Source organism: Coffea arabica, chromosome 6c (genome assembly GCF_036785885.1).
Source record: "Coffea arabica cultivar ET-39 chromosome 6c, Coffea Arabica ET-39 HiFi, whole genome shotgun sequence".
NCBI lineage: Eukaryota > Viridiplantae > Streptophyta > Magnoliopsida > Gentianales > Rubiaceae > Coffea > Coffea arabica.
This window is the reverse complement of record NC_092320.1, coordinates 23,435,551-23,443,358: the sequence shown is the minus strand read 5'-3', so window position 1 is coordinate 23,443,358 and position 7,808 is coordinate 23,435,551. Positions and strand designations below refer to the sequence as shown.

The 7,808-nt window shown below is 33.4% G+C and overlaps 1 long non-coding RNA gene across 17 annotated transcripts; it reads left to right on the top strand.

Annotated features, from left to right (window-relative positions):
* Positions 1 to 2,142: 2,142 nt before the first annotated feature.
* Positions 2,143 to 7,598, top strand: LOC113715586 (uncharacterized). Of its 17 annotated transcripts, none has more exons than XR_011816049.1 (5): positions 2,143 to 2,423; positions 2,817 to 2,871; positions 3,041 to 3,128; positions 4,197 to 6,625; positions 6,721 to 7,598. It is a non-coding gene; the product is annotated as an uncharacterized lncRNA (long non-coding RNA). The 17 variants fall into 17 exon arrangements; XR_011816048.1 differs by adding an exon at positions 3,428 to 3,488 and having other exon boundaries at positions 2,817 to 3,128; XR_011816040.1 differs by having other exon boundaries at positions 2,817 to 4,313; positions 5,789 to 5,845; positions 6,568 to 6,625.
* The last annotated feature ends 210 nt before the right edge of the window (positions 7,599 to 7,808 follow it).

Genomic DNA, 7,808 nt, shown 5'->3' with positions numbered 1-7,808 from the left:
TTTGTTGACTTTTATTCCTAGAGTTTGTGTTGTATGGATGTTATGGTCTTATATGTTGTCTCGGATAAAATGTGGTTAGAGTTTATGTATTCTTGAATGAGAATGGCATTGGTTGCCAATCCTAGTAATTTTTGTTGATTTTGGATAGCCTAACTTTGGACAAATTTTTGGATCTATTCAATGGAACTATGCTGGAGCAGGACTTCATGATAACTGATTGCTTGACAAATATTTCAAAATCGAGCCTCGAGCTCGGACAGATATTTCGAGCTCGAGCTCGAGCTCATCCGAGCATGGCTCGTTTGTGATAAACGAGTTAAGCTCGAGCTCGAGTTCGAGCCACATTTTCATTTTTCGAGTCGAGTTCGTGTGCATATCATGGCTCGTCCGCGCGATCGAGCGAGCTCGAGCCTGGCTCGAATTCGTCTCGAGTTGAGCTCGGCGTTTAGATACTCGGCTCGACTCAGCTCGATTAACAGCACTACTTCTAGGATAGGAGTTCCTCATTCTTTATCTTAAAGAAGTTCTTGAACAACAAGGAAGTATGCATGCGGTGCACACCACGACTAAGGACGATAATGCAACTAAGGAAGAAAGAGGTTGTTGACAAATTCAGCTGTCGCATCAGCTATGATGTGTTACCTAAGGTCGATCCTGTGATGTATATATGTATAGCAAAGATTTCACCAACTCTCATCAGCATCCCTCATTCCTCAAAAACTTAGAAACCATCTCTTAAACTTGTAGACTTTCTTCTTACAACTTAATCTTTTGAGATGGACAAGAAAAGTTCACATGAACCTATAAATCAATCATCAATGGAATCTAGCCAAACTTCAGGTCTCTCAGAAGAAGAAGTGAAGATAGCAAATGTTAGTTTATAAGGAGTGCATTTGGGATGTTCAACTCTATATTCATTTTTAATATTCTTTCTACTCATCTTTTTCTCTCTATACAATGAGCAAATTTACCTTTTCAACAAAAAGAGATTTATAGCATTTGTATAGCATTTGATAATTTCAAGTCATGATTCTATCTTTTACTTCAATTCCTTGTTGTAGGAGGAGATTGTTGCAAGAGTACTAATTCAAATTCGCAATGGAGATTTAGCCAAAGAAATATTGTAGTTCTTGATCCTAATACACACACACACACACACACACACACACATAGATACTGAATGTGGCTTACAAGTTCATATTTAAATTGATGTACTGTATCAAGTCATTGAAATGATTAAAATAAAGGGACTAGTCTCGCGATAGTAATAACTCCTAAGACTTGGATCTGTATGTTTGCAAGGAAATTGCACTTGTCATATAGTTAAATGTTTTAGCCCTTTGAGGTTTTCTGCTTTCATATATAGACTCAAAACTTACACATAATTTAACCAATTTGTGAAGGCATGGATCCCAAGGCCATGGCTAACAGTTGCAAAAATTTAACCAATTTTGTCCTCAAACCCTTTCTTTTGCATAGATAGTGACTTTAGAGTAGATTTGGCCTAAAGGGGTTGGAAAGTCCTGAAATGGGTTGATCTTTTTCTCTTTCCAAATCACCGTCCAACCTGGTAAGAGTTCGTGTCATGATGATCCTTATTGGATTTAGCAAAAATATGAAACTTTACTGGGAGCTTTTTACATATTATGGAGGAAAGAAATGGTAGGCTTATTAGTAATTTGACAACTACAATTTCTCATATAGCTTGTTATGCCTTAACTTGTTAGGAAAACTATAGCTATTATTTTGACACTCTAATCCAAGGCACGAGAGCATTCGAATAGATATTGAAATGATAAGAGGGTTACGTGAAAAAGTCAATGACAATACATTATCGTATATGTTTACCCAATATTTGAACTTTATGTAAGACCAAAATTTTGGGTTAAATGTAGTAGACCAAAATTATACGCAAATCATTGCAAAAGAGTGAAACATGAGTCTCTTTGAAGAAAATAAGTGATGTTCACTTAATCTTTTTCCGTGGTAACTTTTCATCAACCTATATAGTAAAAGCGCGAATGGATTTGTTAAGAACGGTGGTTGTTGTGCTGATGTGGCCAAGTTTTATTGGCTGGATGGTGGTCGTCCATCATGTGCTTCTCACGTGACAAAAAAATTTGTTTTAGGGCTTCCCTTGTTTTCTTTCCCCTCATTCATCTCCGCCGCTTCGTTGTTCTCCAAAGCTCCTCTCCTCTCCCCTTCCATTTTTCTTTTCATTTCTTTGTTCCTTTCTTCTTTTTTGTTGTTTTTTATTTGGTCCTTTTTTCTATGTTTTCCTTCCCGTTTCCCCCCTCCCCCCTTTTCCCTTTCTTCTCTTTCCTTTTTTCAATTGTATGATTCTAACTGATTTTTTTCCCTTGTTAGAATTGGTCTGGATATGAAGCTACTAAATGCATGAGACACAGAAATCATCTTAATTGGTAAGCTCCAATATTTCCCTAAAGTTTTACAGTTTCCTTTATTTACAAAAGAAAGATATTTTTCCTGCTAAGATTTGTTAATCTTTCGATTAATAACCCAGAGGTCTGAAATACTATTCTTCCATCTCCTTCTTTGAGCAAACAAACAAAGCCGTAGTAAAATCTTCATCCAAAAGCAGCGAAAGTCGAGCGTATTTATAAACCCAGAGATCTGCTATTTTTTATTTTCTTCTGACTTTCGACTATCACTCATCTACATGTTTTCTTTCTTCTTTGTTAATCAACAAAAATTTAAAACAAATATGGCACTTTGATTTTTTTTGTTTAGTTTTTGTTTCTTTCTTTGTTTTCTTGAATTTGCAGTTACTCACAATCGCATTTTGCTTCTCATAGATTGCGGACAATGGATTGAAAGTCCACGAGAAGGAGAAAAAGAATCAACTTCCAGGTTGTGCGATTTTCTTTAATTTATTTTTCAGTCTTTTTCCAATTTTACTCTAGCCTTCAAATTTTTGTTTCCGTTTTTTTTGTAAGAAAAGTTTTTGATTTCAGATCTCTTGCTTAGTACTTTAGTTTTGTTGCTGTTAACAATCTCATTTCTGCTGTCTATTGGACAGATAGGAATCTCATTTTTCTTTTAATAAATTGAGGGAAAAATGGAAGAAAAGTCGACGGGAAGAAGAAAAAAAGATTTAAGTTTTCAAGGTTCGAATTTTTCTGTAGTTTATTTTCCAAGCATTTTTCTAATTTTACGCTAAACTGGATCTTCAAGTTTCCGGTTCCTTCTTTTTTCTTTTCTTTTTTGGCTTTTCCATTGAAGATTATATGTTTTAATTTCTTGTTTAGTTATTTAGTTTTGCTACTGCTAATAGTCTTATTTTCCATTTATGTCATATTTTGATTTCTATTTAGTAGATTGAGGAAAAACGCAAGAAATATCCACAAGAAGAGATAGATTTAACTTTTTAGGTTGTGATCTTTTTTTTCCCCAATTATCTTTGCAGCTCACCTGAAATTCAGATTTCAAGTTATATTCTATTCATTGGTTTCACAAAGTAGCTATAGGTATTATTTCTTAGTTTTGCCTTTTATCTTTACTATTGCCTTCTTAACACGGATGGTTATGCATCCAAGTTATACATGCAACTGGGAGATCCTGTTTGAATTGTGCTTGGAATAGATGTCTTTGTCATTACTTTTCCATTGCAGTAGTTGTGACTTTGTATTTAGAGTATGCATAGAGTGGTGCAGTTGCATTTACAAGTGTGGTTAACACTTATTGCTAAAATGTCTTATGGGTGTCTGAGTTTTGCAACGGAACCAAAAGTTTTTATGCTGTAATTTGCTTCAGTACAGTATTGAGTTTTTGGTTGAGCTTAACATGTCTAGTGTATCAAATTCCAAAAAGTCCTTGCTCTCAAATTACATTTGTGCAGTGCAAGAAATTCTGATACACAATGAGGAAAAAGTGATTGCCAAAAGTGTGTATATTTGGCCATACTCTTAACTGTGATTATTTTATTTGGCCATCTCACCTTTTGTTCAAAGTGTTGTATGGGTTCTAGATTTATCTCAAACATTCTGTGCAGAAGGCATTCAATGGAAAATCATATTGTTTCTTAATGTTTATGTGCCATCATCCTGTACAAGAAGGAAAGATTTTTATGTATGCAGGGATTATACTTGGTTCAGAGCCCATGATTGCAATGTTTTTTTTCTTTTTTCTTTTTGGGTTTTTTTGAGTATCCAAAACTGATCTGGTGTTTTTAATAGGTACTTTGTGTTAAGCTGATTGCTGGTAGTGATAGGAGGGAAGCTGCTTATATTATTCTCACTAGCTTTAAGGCTACTTAAGTTTGTTCTATGTTTAGCCTTTTTCTACTTAATTAGGTATGTTTAGTCTTTTAATGTACTGTTGTTTACTTAATGTTTCTTTTACCATGAGATCCTTGTACTTTTGTAGTCTCTGAATTTTTTAGTAAGAAATTTTCATTTATTGCAGATTATTTAATATTTGATTTGAAATTCATTTGTTAGCTTGCTTATATGCAGTTTCAATGTATTGATGTATTTACCTTTTGGTTCGTAGTTTGCTCTCTTATTGTAATTATTGGTCCTACAGAAAAGAATGATTCATTTATAGTGGCTCATGTGTAATTTCTTACTATCAATGCAAAAAACAAAAAAAAAAACACCACTTAATAACTACCAGTGCGACATTCATTGAAAATAATGCATACATGGTGCTAAACAGACTGATTTTGTATTCTTTGGGGGGTTTTTCCCCCTGATGAATAAGAGAAATTTTTCCCTTCCCTAGATTCTTAAATGTATATGCTGATAGGCTTTAGATTATCACCTAATTGTGTTCTTTTGTTTATTTGATAGATTGCTTTCCTCAACAATTGAAGGTTACGAAGCTAGAATAGAAACTCCCAAGGGGTTGATACATGTACATTTGCTTGTGAAAGTTAAAAATAACATATTGAATAGTTGTGCCTTTTAATTTTCTGTGCCTTTCTACTCTTGAATGATGAGTTGGACTGGGGCAATTTCTTTTCTGGCCTGTTCTTCTTTTTTTTTTCTTCCTGGCTCTCTTAGCTCGTCAAAGCCTATTACTTTGGTTATTATCATAACATGGTTAGGTTACACAATTTATTTCGCCAATTTAATGGGTAGATTTTACAAACTTACTTTTTTTCTTTGCATTTTAATCTTGATAACACCTCATTAATGTTTCAAAAACTAGAAGATCAATTTTTTAGCAAATGTTTTTACATTTTGAGCATTATCATTTAATTACATGGCTTTGTTCTAGAAGTGTTTGTGAGCAAGTTGGGTAAAGCAGAGTTGACGATTGAACTATGTGGTTCATTGCCTACAATAGCAGTCTATTCTGCCCATAGTAATTGTAAGACAAAACAGCCAAGTTTGATCTAATAATTGTTTGTTTATACTTTTATGGGTTTTTTTTAATATTATTGACAATATCTTACTTGAGATTTTACTTCGTATGTGAATTTGCGAAATGAGATTTTTAAAGCCCTTTTTTCTATGGTTAGTCATTATTGGTGAAGTCATTTTTTCAATGTATGTAATATATGGTACTTGGTATCTCAACGTTATAGTATTCAAATGTGAAAACAGTTTGAAAAAATGGAAGGAATATCCACTGAAAGGAGAAAAAATTTTTAACTTTTCAGGTTGTGCATTTTTTTGATTTATTTCCCTATCATTTTTCCAATTTTACACTAGATTGGACCTTCAAGTTTCTGCTTCCTTTTCATTTCTGAAGTTTTTAATTTCTTGCTTGCTTCTTTAGTTTTGCTGCTCCTCATAATCTTAGATTGCTGCCTAATTGATAGATTGAGGAACGTCACAAGGAAATACTAAAGGGAGGAGAAAAAGATTTAGCTTTTCAGGTTATCGTTTTTTCTTTTTATTTTGTGGTCATCTTTCTAGATTACCTTAACTTTGAATTTCAAATTTCTGATTTTTGTGCTATGTAGTGGTTTTCATGAAGTGTCTGGTGGGTGTTGAAATTGTTAATTTTATGAATTTTTTTTTTTAGCTATTGCCTTCTCAACATGAATTGTTATGCATCTGAATCATATATGAAGCTAGGAGGTTTAGTTTGAAGTACCCTTTTACACACTTTTGGCAAAAGAGTGTAAATCTGCCAAAATTAACTAATATGACAAAAGAGTGGCCGTTTGTTAATCAAGTGCATATGTTAAATCAGAAGTTAAATGATAAATAACATTAACTAATATGGAACAAAAGGGTCGATGTTAAGACTTTTCACTTTCACTTTTGCAGAGAAGTTTAAAGATTTTCCGAAGAAACCTCTAAGCTGGTTCAGGAATCATTTTTTGCTCAGTTAAAAGTTGAATCCTTTTGTTCTTTTCTTGTTTTTGCACTGAATATGGGACCTGGTCTTCATGCAATTTCTGTCTCTGCATCTTTTAGGACAAGTCAATATTTCTATAGTAGTATATGTTTGAGAGTAAGAGTAGGGAGATGATTGTCTACACAACCGAAGGTACTTTGCCATTGCAATTTCTCAGGGATAAATTTTTCCCCATCAAATTTTTATCTCTGACCTTGTCTTTCTTCTCTCTTCTTTTTCTGGTACCCACTACAGGAAGAAGCAATCTTTATTTGTGGTCCAGGAATAAACAAATGGTGAATATAGCCTTTAAGTAGGTGTTTGTTCACCTTTTATTGTTGTTTTTCCTTTTTTGGGTTTTAATGATGGTATAAGTTCTAATTAATCGACTTTTTGTTTAATTGATAGGTGAGAATATCTTAAACTAGGTGACTTGGTTGAGCAGATATTGTGCACATCCGTATTTGGAACTCCATAGCATGTCAGCTTCCTTATTTGGCTATCTAAATAGACTATTTTGTAGTGTGAAAATGTCATCTTCTTTTGATGGGCTTTTGAATAATGAATCATTAGTTTCTTTTCCTTGATTAATTTTATAGATTGATTACACTTTTGTTGTTAGACTAAGTTTTACTTGGTAATAAATTTGTATATTTCATCTTTAACCTTTTGGGTTCATTTCTTGAACTTCAATATTTATAGGTATAAACTTGTTGAAAAAAGGATGAGAGGCATTGGCAGTATTCAACATTTTGCTGACTTGCTAAATTTGTTAAGAGAATTTCCTTCACTTTCCTTGGAATATGCTTCTGCTGTTCTATCATCTATGTGCAGGTTATTAGTCAAGATATGGAGATTAAAGGACCTCATTTAAAACATCTGACACTTCTTTAGGCTTTATTGTTCTAGGCCCAATCAGATATCTTTATACTTACTGTTATTTGATTGTGTGGCTTGAGTTCAAATTAAGTAAATTATTTGAGAGAATGCTTAATGATTTGTTTGGCTTGTTTTGCTTAGCAATGAGTCAAAGCCCGAAGAGTGGAAGAACTCTTACCGTTTCCCTTGCATTATCATGATTGAAGTGCCATGCATCCCTAGAATCAGATCGGAATTATTTCTCTGTCTATCCTGCATGGATCTACAGTGATTATTTATTAGCCTCATTTTTGGATACATATTATTGTAGACATTATGTACCTTTTACATTTTAAATAAGAGGTTTTGTTTGTAAAGATAGTGACCAACTTTTGTTTCAATGCATCATATTGTGTATATTGGACCTATTATGTACTTCCTAATTTTGTCCAGTTACGGTGCTTTGTATTCTTAATGACACTGAATTGCAATTTTCACTTACCTCTTTAATTCAATAATTCTTTTTACTAATTATATGCCTCCTAATTGTATGGCCTCAAATAATTCAACATCTGTCATCACAACAATTTGCAAGTTAGATGGCCAGGATTGGGCAATTTGCATGCTTTCACCGTTTT